A 13,547-nucleotide genomic window follows, 5' to 3' on the forward strand; every position below is an offset into this window, starting at 1 on the left:
AAGTTGTCTCAAATCAGCCCTAAAACCCCACTATATATAGGAGGGAGGGAGGGCAGGAGGCAGCCTCAAAACCTAAAGGTTTGGCCGAAATTGGAGGTGGAGGAGTCCTACTCCAATCCTACTTGGAGTAGGATTCCACCTTCCCACTTGGAAACTCTTTCCACCTTGTGTTTTTTCCTTCTCAAACCTTATGGGCCTTAGTGGGAACTTATTCCAACCCACTAGGGGCTGGTTTATCTCTTCCCATAGCCCATGAGACCCCTTGGGGCGTGAGACCCCTCCTGATGGTCCCCGGCACCCCTCCCAGCACTCCCAGTACACTACCGATGAGCCCGAAACTTTTCCGGTAATGCACGAAAACCTTGCGGTAACCAAATGAGGTCATCCTATATATCAATCTTCGTTTCCGGACCATTCCGGAAACCCTCGTGACGTCCGTGATCTCATTCGGGACTCCAAACAACATTCGGTAACCAACCATATAACTCAAATACGCATAAAACAACGTCGAACCTTAAGTGTGCAGACCCTGCGGGTTCGAGAACTATGTAGACATGACCAGAGAGACTCCTCGGTCAATATCCAATAGCGGGACCTGCATGCCCATATTGGATCCTACATATTCTATGAAGATCTTATCGTTTGAACCTCAATGCCAAGGATTCATATAATCTCGTATGTCATTCCCTTTGTCCTTCGGTATGTTACTTGCCCGAGATTCGATCGTCAGTATCCGCATACCTATTTCAATCTCGTTTATCGGCAAGTCTCTTTACTTGTTCCATAATACAAGATCCTGCAACTTACACTAAGTCACATTGCTTGCAAGGCTTGTGTGTGATGTTGTATTACCGAGTGGGCCCCGAGATACCTCTCCGTCATACGGAGTGACAAATACCAGTCTTGATCCATACTAACTCAACGAACACCTTCGGAGATACCTGTAGAGCATCTTTATAGTCACCCAGTTACATTGCGACGTTTGATACACACAAAGCATTCCTCCGGTGTCAGTGAGTTATATGATCTCATGGTCATAGGAACAAATACTTGACATGCAGAAAACAGTAGCAACAAAATGACATGATCAACATGCTAGGTCTATTAGTTTGGGTCTAGTCCATCACATGATTCTCCTAATGATGTGATCCCGTTATCAAGTAACAACACTTGCCTATGGCCAGGAAACCTTGACCATCTTTGATCAACGAGCTAGTCAACTAGAGGCTTACTAGGGACAGTGTTTTGTCTATGTATCCACACAAGTATCGTGTTTCCAATCAATACAATTATAGCATGGATAATAAACGATTATCATGAACAAAGAAATATAAACTAATTATTATTGCCTCTAGGGCATATTTCCAACAGTCTCCCACTTGCACTACAGTCAATAATCTAGTTCACATCACCATGTGATTTCAACGAATCCAACACCCATATAGTTCTGGGGTCTGATCACGTCTTGCTCGTGAGAGAGGTTTTATTCAACGGTTCTGAAACTTTCAGATCCATGCGTTCTTTGCAGATCTTTATGTCATCTTATAGATGCTGCTACTACGTGCTATTTGGAAATGCTCCAAATATCTACTCTACTATACGAATCTGTTTCACTACTCACAGTTATTCGGATTAGTGTCAAAGCTTGCATCGACGTAACCCTTTACGACGAACTCTTTAACCACCTCCATAATCGAGAAAAAAATTCCTTAGTATACTTAGTTACTAAGGATAACTTTTACCGCTGATCAGTGATTCAATCCTGGATCACTCTGTGTACCTCTTAACATACTTGCTGCAAGGCACACATCAGGTGCGGTACTCAGCATGGCATACTTTAGAGTCTACGGCTAAGGCATAGAAGAGGACCTTCGTCTATTCACTTTATTCTGCCGTGGTCGGGTTTTGAGTCTTACTCAAATTCACACCTTACAACACAGTCAAGAACTCCTTCTTTGCTGATCTATTTCGAATTCCTTCAAAAACTTGTGAAGGCATGCATCTTGTTGAAACTTCTATTAAGCGTTTTGATCTATCTCCATAGATCTTGATGCTCAACCTTCAAGTAGCTCAATCCAGGTATTACTTTGAAAAACTCCTTTCAAACAACCTTTTATGCTTCACAGAAATTCTACATTACTTCTGATCAACAATATGTCAACCACATATACTTATCAGAAATTCTATAGTGCTCCCACTCACTTCTTTGGAAATACAAGTTTCTCATAAACCTTGTACAAACCCAAAATCTTTGATCATCTAATCAAAGTGTATATTCCAACTCCGAGATGCTTGCACCAGTCCATTGAAGGACCGCTGGAGCTTGCATACTTTTTAGTATCTTTAGGATCGACAAAACCTTCTGGTTGTATCACATACAATGTTTGCTCAAGGAAACCGTTGAGGAAACAATGTTTTGACATCCTATGTGCAATATTTCAAAAATAATGCAACAACTACTATCATAATTCTAACAGACTTTTAGCATCGCGACGAGTGAGAAAGTCTCACCATAGTCAACTGTTTGATCATGTCGGAAACATCTTTGCAACAAGTAGAGCTTTTCTTAATAGTGACTTATCACCATCGTCGTCTGTCTTCCTTTTAAAGATCCATCTTTACTCAATAGTCCTACGACCATCAAGTAGTTCTTCCAAAGTCTACACTTTGTTTTCATACATGGATCCTCTCTCGGATTTCATGGCCTCCAGCCATTTGTCGGAATCCGGGCCCACCATCGCTTCTCCACAGCTCGTAGGTTCATTATTGTTCAACAACATGACCTCCAAGACAGGGTTACCATACCACTCTCTAGTAGTACGCGACCATGTCGACCTACGAGGTTTGTAGTAACTTGATCCAAAGCTCAATGATCACCATCATCACCTTCCACTTCAATTGGTGTAGGCGCCACAGGAACAACTTCCTATGCCCTCCTACACACTAGTCGAAGTGATGGTTCAATAACCTCATCAAGTTCTATCACCCTCCCACTCAATTCTTTCGAGAGAAACCTTTCCTCAAGAAAGAACTCGTTTATAAAAACAAACACTTTGCTTCCGGATCTGAGATAGGAGATGTATCCAACTGTTTTGGATATCTTATGAAGATGCATTTATCCGCTTTAGGTTCGAGCTTATCAGACTGAAACTTTTTCACATAAGCATCGCAGCTCCAAACTTTCAAGAAACGACAGCTTAGATTTCTCTAAACCTTAGTCTATACTGTGTCATCTCAACGGAAATACGCGGTGCCCTATTTAAAGTGAATGTGGTTGTCTCTAATGCATAACCCATAATCAATAGTGGTAATTCGATAAGAGACATCATAGTATGCACCATATCAAATAGGGTGTGGCTAAGACGTTCAGACACATCATCACACTATGGTCTTCCAGGTGGCATGAACTGCAAAACAATTTCTACATTGTCTTAACTGCGTACCAAAAGTCGTAACTCAGATATTCATCTCTATGATCATATCGTAGACTGTTTATCCTCTTGTCATGACGATATTCACTCTAAAATAGCTTTGAAATTTTCAACATTTCAGACTTGTGATTCATCAAGTAAATACTCTTGTATCTACTCAAATCGTCAGTGAAGTAAGAACATAATGATATCCACTGCGTGCCTTAGCACTTATTGGACTGCACACATCAAAAATGCATTACTCCCAACAAGTTACTCTACTTGTTTCATGTGGCATGTTTTGCATGTCTCAAGTGATTCAAAATCAAGTGAGTCCAAATGATCCATCAGCATGGAGCTTCTTCATGCATTTTACACCAACATGACGCAAGTGGCAGTGCCACAACTAAGTGGTACTATCATTATTACCTTCTATCTTTTGGCACTAGTATTATGAAGATGTGTAACACTACGATCGAGATTCAATAAACCATTGAGGGTAATTATTCAAGCAAATAGAATAACTATTATTCTTTTAAATGAATAATCGTATTGCAACAAACACGATGCAATCATGTTCATGCTCAACGCAAACACCAAATAACAATTATTTTGGTTTCACCACCAATCCCGATGATAGAGGGAGCGTGCGACGTTTGATCATATCAACCTTGGAAACACTTCCAACACGTATCGTCACCTCGCCTTTAGCTAGTCTCCGTTTATTCCGTAGCTTTCATTTCGTGTTACCAATCACTTAGCAACTGAACCGGTATCCAATACCCTCGCGCTACTAGGAGTACTAGTAAAGCACACATCAACATCATGTATATCAAATATACTACTTTCGACTTTGCCAGCCTACTTATCTACCAAGCATCTAGGGTAGCTCCGCCTCAGTGACCGTTCCCCTCATAACAGAAGCACTCAGTCTCGGGTTTGGGTTTAGACTTGGGTCTCTTCACATGTGCAGCAACTGTTTTGCTGTTTCACGAAGTATCCCTTCTTGCCCTTGCCTTTCATGAAACTTAGTGGTTTTACTAACCATCAACCATTGATGCTCCTTCTTGATTTCTACTTTCGCAGTGTCATACATCACGAATCTCTCAAGGATCATTGTATCTATCCTGGATATGTTATAGTTCGTCACGAAGCTCTCACAGCTTGGTGGCAGTGACTTTGGAGAACCATCACTATCTCATCTGGAAGATTAACTCCCACTTGATTCAAGCGATTGTCGTACTCACACAATCTGAGCACACGCTCAACGATTGAGTTTTTGTCCTTTACTTCATGGACAAAGAATATTTTCGAAGGTCTCATACCTCTTAACAAGGGCACAAGCATGAAATCACAATTTCATCTCTTTAGAACATCACTCATGTTCCGTGACGTTTCAAAACGTCTTCGGCGCCACGCTTCTAAGCCATTAAGTATTTTGCACCGAACTATCGCGTAGTCATCACAAACGTGCATGTCGGATGTTCACAACATCCATAGACGACGCTCGAGGTGCAGCACACTGAGTGGTGCATTAAGGACATAAGCCTTCTGCGCAGCAACGAGGACAATCCTTAGTTTTACAGACTCAGTCCGCAAAGTTTGCTACTATCAACTTTCAACTAAATTTTCTCTAGGAACATATTAAAAACATTAGAGCTATAGCGCAAGCTACATCGTAATTCGCAAAGACCATTAGACTATGTTCATGACAGTTAGTTCAATTAATCATATTACTTAAGAACTCCCACTCAAAAAGTACATCTCTCTAGTCATTTGAGTGGTACATGATCCAAATCCACTATCTCAAGTCCGATCATCACGTGAGTTGAGAATAGTTTTAGTGGTAAGCATCTCTATGCTAATCATATCAACTATATGATTCATGCTCGACCTTTCGGTCTCATGTGTTCTGAGGCCATGTCTGCACATGCTAGGCTCGTCAAGCTTAACCCGAGTGTTCCCCGTGTGCAACTGTTTTGCACCCGTTGTATGTGAACGTTGAGTCTATCACACCCGATCATCACGTGGTGTCTCGAAACGACGAACTGTAGCAACGGTGCACAGTCGGGGAGAACACAATTTCGTCTTAAAATTTTAGTGAGAGATCACCTCATAATGCTACCGTCGTTCTAAGAAAAATAAGGTGCATAAAAGGATTAACATCACATGCAATTCATAAGAGACATGATATGGCCATCATCACGTGCTCCTTGATCTCCATCACCAAAGCACCGGCACGATCTTCTTGTCACCGGCGTCACACCATGATCTCCATCATCATGATCTCCATCAACGTGTCACCATCGGGGTTGTCGTGCTACTCATGCTATTACTACTAAAGCTACGTCCTAGCAATATAGTAAACACATCTGCAAGCACAACCGTTAGTTTAAAGACAACCCTATGGCTCATGCCGGTTGCCGTACCATCGACGTGAAAGTCGATATTAACTATTACAACATGATCATCTCATACATCCAATATATCACATCACATCGTTGGCCATATCACATCACAAGCATACCCTGCAAAAACAAGTTAGACGTCCTCTAATTGTTGTTGCATGTTTTACGTGGTGACCATGGGTATCTAGTAGGATCGCATCTTACTTACGCAAACACCACAACGGAGATATATGAATTGCTATTTAACCTCATCCAAGGACCTCCTCGGTCAAATGTGATTCAACTAAAGTTGGAGAAACCGACACTCGCCGGTCATCTTTGAGCAACGGAGTTACTCGTAGCGATGAAACCAGTCTCTCGTAAGCGTACGAGTAATGTCGGTCCGAGCCGCTTCGATCCAACAATACCGAAGAATCAAGAAAAGACTAAGGAGGGAAGCAAAACGCACATCACCGCCCACAAAAACTATTGTGTTCTACTCGAGAAGACATCTACGCATGAACCTAGCTCATGATGCCACTGTTGGGGAACGTCGCATGGGAAACAAAAAATTTCCTACGCGCACGAAGACCTATCATGGTGATGTCCATCTACGAGAGGGGATTTCCGATCTATGTACCCTTGTAGATCGCACAGCAGAAGCGTTAAGAAACGCGGTTGATGTAGTGGAACATCCTCACGTCCCTCGATCCGCCCCGCGAACCGTCCCACGAACCGTTCCGCGATCCGTCCCACGATCCGCTCCGATCTAGTGCCGAACGGACGGCACCTCCGCGTTCAGCACACCTACAGCTCGACGATGATCTCGGCCTTCTTGATCCAGCAAGAGAGACGGAGAGGTAGATGAGTTCTCCGGCAGCGTGACGGCGCTCCGGAGGTTGGTGGTGATCTAATCTCAGCAGGGCTCCGCCCGAGCTCCACAGAAACGCGATCTAGAGGAAAAACCACGGAGGTATGTGGTCGGGCTGCCGTGGCAAAAGTTGTCTCAAATCAGCCCTAAAACCCCACTATATATAGGAGGGAGGGAGGGGAGGAGGCAGCCTCAAAACCTAAAGGTTTGGCCGAAATTGGAGGTGGAGGAGTCCTACTCCAATCCTACTTGGAGTAGGATTCCACCTTCCCACTTGGAAACTCTTTCCACCTTGTGTTTTTTCCTTCTCAACCCTTATGGGCCTTAGTGGGAACTTACTCCAGCCCACTAGGGGCTGGTTTATCTCTTCCCATAGCCCACGGGACCCCTTGGGGCGTGACACCCCTCCTGATGGTCCCCGGCACCCCTCCCAGCACTCCCAGTACACTACCGATGAGCCCGAAACTTTTTCGGTAATGCACGAAAACCTTGCGGTAACCAAATGAGGTCATCCTATATATCAATCTTCGTTTCCGGACCATTCCGGAAACCCTCGTGACGTCCGTGATCTCATTCGGGACTCCAAACAACATTCGGTAACCAACCATATAACTCAAATACGCATAAAACATCGTCGAACCTTAAGTGTGCAGACCCTGCGGGTTCGAGAACTATGTAGACATGACCAGAGAGACTCCTCGGTCAATATCCAATAGCAGGACCTGGATGCCCATATTGGATCCTTCATATTCTACGAAGATCTTATCGTTTGAACCTCAGTGCCAAGGATTCATATAATCTCGTATATCATTCCCTTTGTCCTTTGGTATGTTACTTGCCCGAGATTCGATCGTCAGTATCCGCATACCTATTTAAATCTCATTTATCGGCAAGTCTCTTTACTTGTTCCGTAATACAAGATCCCGCAACTGACACTAAGTCACATTGCTTGCAAGGCTTGTGTGTGATGTTGTATTACCGAGTGGGCCCCGAGATACCTCTCCGTCATACGGAGTGACAAATCCCAGTCTTGATCCATACTAACTCAACGAACACCTTCGGAGATACCTGTAGAGCATCTTTATAGTCACCCAGTTACATTGCGACGTTTGATACACACAAAGCATTCCTCCGGTGTCAGTGAGTTATATGATCTCATGGTCATACGAACAAATACTTGACACGCAGAAAACAGTAGCAACAAAATGACACGATCAACATGCTACGTCTTTTAGTTTGGGTCTAGTCCATCACATGATTCTCCTAATGATGTGATCCCGTTATCAAGTACCAACACTTGCCTATGGCCAGGAAACCTTGACCATCTTTGATCAACGAGCTAGTCAACTAGAGGCTTACTAGGGACAGTGTTTTGTCTATGTATCCACACAAGTATCGTGTTCCCAATCAATACAATTATAGCATGGATAATAAACGATTATCATGAACAAAGAAATATAATAATAACTAATTATTATTGCCTCTAGGGCATATTTCCAACAAGAACAACAATACATCATAAAGATTCTTATGGGAAAGTAACAATTCCTTCACAAAGCAAAGCATGAAGCAAAAACCTTACCGAGAAGTAACCAACAATAGTCCAAAGTCATTGAAGCAATTGCAATTTATCATAACATCAGAAAGAGTCAAATAAGAGCTTGTAAGGCAAACCCACATACTCAATCATCTCTTTTGTTTTCCACAATTGTTACAACTCACGTGGTACTCATGGTGTCAAAGTTTCAGCTGGACACAGAGGAAGATAGGGGCTTATAGTTTTGCCTCCGAACCATTTACCTCAAGGGTATAGTCAACAACAATAAAGCATAAGTACTCAACTCCAAGTTGATATATGAATATAGTTCTTTCCCAAACATGTGACGGTAGCCAAGACAAAGGCAAAAATAGGGAATTGGTGATGATCACCACGACTCTTAAAAGGGCAAAAACTAAAGGTACAAGATGGGCCCTTTGCAGAGGGAAGCAGAGGTTGTCATGCGCTTTTGAGGTTTGAATGTGTGTCCTCTTAGTGTGGAGGAACGTCACTTTATATTGCCTCCTGTGATAAAGAACTTTATTATGCAGTCTGTTGCTTTTATGTCTTCCTCATCACAGGTTCGTACAAAGTTTATTTTGCACACACTAATAAATCATACTCCCTCCGTCCCGAAATAAGTGTCTCAACTTTATACTAGCTCTAATACAAAATTGTAGTAAGCTTGAGACAGTTATTTTGGGACGGAGGGAGTACATATTAGAGAGCAATTTTTATTGCTTGCACCGATGACAACCTACTAGAAGGATCTTATTCAATCCATAGGTAGGTATGGCGGACTCTCATGGCAAAACTGGGTTGGAGGTTTATGGATGCACAAGTTGTATCTCTACTTCGTGCGGGAGTTTTGGCTAATATGAGGTGGAAGCAATTGTCACATGCTAAGGGATCTCTAATCATATAACATTGTTTGGAACCAAGCAAACACAATTCATTATGTTGTCTTCCTTGTCCAACATCTACTCCTAAGCATGTAATAGTTTGGTGAGTGCTCACAATTGTAAAAAGTGTCTAAGATGATATATCTATATGTGAACCTCTCTTTCCTTATTACTTCTTATTAATTGCAACAATGACTGAGGTCTATGTTGATTTATTCTCAACAAGTTTCAATCATCGTACGTGTCATAAGTGAAGTTATCACTTTCCATAAGATCGTCTCATGATCTTTCATGCTATCGTTCTTTTCATACTTTTGATCATGGCACAAAGCAAAGCCCTTGACTAAGATACTCTTTATTATATAGCTCGTAAGCTCGAATACATTGGGAGAGAGACAAAAGCAAAATACTCAAACTAAAATTAAAGACTTATTCCTCTAAGGGAATAAATAAAAACTGAAAAGGAAAGAACTAAAACAAAGGTAAAAGCAAAAGATATAAAGGTGATACGATACCGGGGCAACTCCCCCAAGCTTGACAGAAGCCAAGGGGATTGCCCATACCAATGCTTAGTTACCTTCCTTCGGTGGTGATGGTGGTGGAGTTGTTGGAGTACTATGATCCTCCGTCTTCCAAGGCATAGGTGCTCCATCATGGCAGGATCAATGAATAGCCGGAATCCTCAAATCTGTAGCCAACCTTATTGATTTAAATTTGTACTCATACTCACAGTTTTGGTTCTGCAGGTCATAGATCTAGCCCTGAAGTTGATCAACCCTGTCATAGAGCCTGGAGAGCTGTTTCCCAATATCAATGGCGTCCATCTTGTGATTGCTAGTGAACTCCGTGATCATCGTGTGGTTGGCGTTGAGTCCACGCTCCACCATCCCTTGGCACTTGAAGACTTGTTGCTCCATTGCTTTGAGCCTCGTCTCCATGCTTCCGGTCTTCTTAGGCCCCTCAACATCATGGATGTGCAACATCCCCTCACTCATCTTGATAGATTGAGGGTGTTTCAGCACTTCTGTGAGGTAGGGATTGATGAACTTCTCAAAGATCTTGTCCTTAGGAGCGTTTGGGGAAGTCATGATGATCTAGATCTGCGGAAGAACAAGCTCGAAACGAAAACAGAGGAAAACTGCGCGATACGGAGATCAAAACCTTCAGGCGACTATATATTGATTTTTTCTAGGCCAGAAGGAGTCCTTCGCAAGAAAATGGAGTCCGGGAGGCACACGAGGTGCCCACAAACTTGCCCTCCGCCACCAGGGTGGTAGGGGGCGGTGGCAGGGCTTGTGGCCGCCTCGTTCGCTCTTCGGACTGCTTTCTATTTTTCTAATTTTCCAAAAATTCCAAAATGGAAGAAATTTCCTATTGGAAAAGCATCGGAGTCCAATTTCTTACCGAAACAGATACATCTTCGTTTTCAAGGTCTACAACAGGCTGATAAACATCCCTTATGTACTCCTCTGGAGTTATGACATTGATGATATTGGTCTCAACATTTATGGGAGTACCAGAGATGTAATGCTTGATTCTTTGCACATTTACCACTCTAGGAAAATTTCCTTCCGTGTTATTGATTTTGATGGCGCTGGAACGATATACTTCCTCGATAACATAGGGACCTTCCCATATAGAGAGAAGCTTGCCTGCAAAGAATCTCAAACGAGAATTGTATAGCAGGACATAATCACCTGCATTGAACTCACGCTTCTGTATTCGTTTGTCGTGCCATCTCTTAACCTTTTCCTTGAACAACCTGGCATTCTCATATGCCTGGGCTCTCCATTCATCTAACAAGCTGATATCAAACAACCGCTTCTCACCGGCAAGTTTGAAATCAAAGTTGAGCTCTTTGATTGCCCAATAAGCTTTGTCTTCCAGCTCAAGAGGTAAATGATAGGCTTTACCGTAAACCATTTTATACAATGACATGCCCATGGGATTCTTATAAGCAGTCCTATAAGCCCATAGTGCATCGTCAAGTTTGCTAGACCAGTTCTTTCGAGATCTATTGACGGTCTTTTGTAGGATCAACTTGATCTCCCTATTACTCAACTCCACTTGACCACTAGACTGAGGATGATAAGGGGATGCAATTCTATGGTTGACATCATACATAGCTAGCATCTTGTGGAAAACACCATGAATGAAGTGTGAACCGCCATCAGTCATCAAGTATCTAGGGACTCCAAATCTTGGGAATATGACTTCTTTAAGCATCTTAATAGAGGTGTGGTGATCAGCATTTTTAGTGGGGATAGCCTCTACCCACTTAGTAACGTAATCCACAGCAACTAAGATGTGAGTGTACCCATTGGAACTGGGGAAGGTTCCCATATAATCAAAGCCCCAGACATCAAATGGTTCAATGACAAGTGAATAGTTCATCGGCATTTCCTGACACTTACTGATGTTCCCTATTCTTTGGCATTCGTCGCAAGACAAGACAAACTTACGGGCATCCTTGAAGAGAGTGGGCCAATAGAAACCTGATTGCAATACCTTATGGGCAGTTCTATCTCCGGCATGGTGTCCTCCGTAGGCTTCGGAATGACACTTCAGCAAGATATGTCCCTGTTCATGTTCAGGCACACAACGTCTAATAACACCATCTACTCCTTCCTTATAAAGGTGAGGATCATCCCAAAAGTAATGTCTCAAATCAAAGAAGAATTTATTCTTTTGCTGATAGGTGAAACTGGGTGGTATGTATTTGGCTACGATATAGTTTGCATAATTTGCATACCACGGTGCACTATGTGAAGTGCGGATGACATTTAATTGCTCATCAGGAAAGATGTCATCAATAGGTAGTGGGTCATCAAGGACATTCTCTAGCCTAGACAAGTTATCTGCTACAGGGTTATCAGCACCCTTTCGGTCAACGACGTGCAAATCAAATTCCTGTAGCAGGAGAACCCATCTAATCAGCCTAGGCTTAGCGTCCTTCTTCTCCATAAGGTACTTAATAGCAGCATGATGAGAGTGAATAGTGACTTTGGAGTCAACTATATAAGATCTGAACTTTTCACATGCAAAAATGACTGCTAAAAATTCCTTCTCCGTAGTGGCATAGCTTCTTTGGGCACTGTCTAGAGTTTTACTAGCGTAGTGAATGACATTCAACTTCTTGTCAACTCTTTGTCCTAGAACAACACCAACAGCATAATCACTAGCGTCGCACATGATTTCAAAGGGCAAGTTCCAGTCAGGTGGTTGAACAATAGGTGCGGTTATCAAAGCCTTCTTAAGTATTTCGAAGCCTTCCTCACAATCCTCATCAAAAACAAAAGGCACATCCTTCTGCAAGAGGTTTGTAAGAGGCCTAGAAATCTTAGAGAAGTCTTTAGTGAACCTTCTATAGAAACCAGCATGACCTAGGAAACTTCGTATACCTCTGATATCTGTGGGGCAAGGCATTTTCTCAATTGCATCAACCTTAGCCTTATCAACTTCAATGCCTCTTTCAGAGATCTTGTGTCCTAAGACGATACCTTCATTAACCATAAAGTGGTACTTCTCCCAATTCAAGACGAGGTTGGTTTCTTCACATCTCTGTAAGACTCGATCAAGGTTGTTGAGGCAATCATCAAAGGAAGACCCGTAAACGGAGAAGTCATCCATGAAAACCTCGACAATCTTTTCACAGAAGTCAGAGAATATAGCCATCATACATTTTTGGAAGGTGGCAGGTGCATTGCATAAGCCAAAAGGCATACGTCTATAGGCAAAGGTACCAAAAGGGCAGGTAAAAGTGGTTTTCTCTTGATCAGATTGTGCAACAGGTATTTGCGAGAAACCTGAATAAGCGTCTAGAAAGCAGAAGTGTGTGTGTTTTGATCACCTTTCTAGCATTTGGTCGATAAACGGCAAAGGATAATGATCTTTCCTCGTTGCCTTGTTCATTTTCTAGAAGTCTATCACCATCCTATAGCCGGTAATAATCCTTTGTGGGATTAGTTCATCCTTATCATTAGGAACGACGGTGATACCTCCCTTCTTAGGTACGCAATGTACTGGACTTACCCAATCACTATGAGCAACAGGATAAATGATTCCTGCTTCCAGAAGCTTTAATATTTCTTTTCTAACGACCTCTTTCATCTTAGGATTTAATCTCCTTTGATGATCAGCAACTGGTTTAAAGTTTGGATCGGTTTTAATCTTGTGCTGACATAGAGTAGGACTAATACCCTTAATATCATCAAGAGTATATCCAATAGCAGCGCGGTGCTTCCTCAGAGTCCTTAGTAACTTCTTCTCTTCGTGCTCTGAGAGGAGGGCACTAATAATGACAGGATATATCTCCTTCTCATCAAGATAGGCATACTTAGGAGTATCAGGCAACTGTTTAAGCTCGAACACAGGATCACCCTTTGGTGGGGGAGGATCCCCAAGCAGTTCAACAGGCAGATTATTCTTGAGAATAGGATA

This window comes from Hordeum vulgare, chromosome 6H (assembly GCF_904849725.1).
Source record: "Hordeum vulgare subsp. vulgare chromosome 6H, MorexV3_pseudomolecules_assembly, whole genome shotgun sequence".
Taxonomy (NCBI): Eukaryota; Viridiplantae; Streptophyta; class Magnoliopsida; order Poales; family Poaceae; genus Hordeum; species Hordeum vulgare.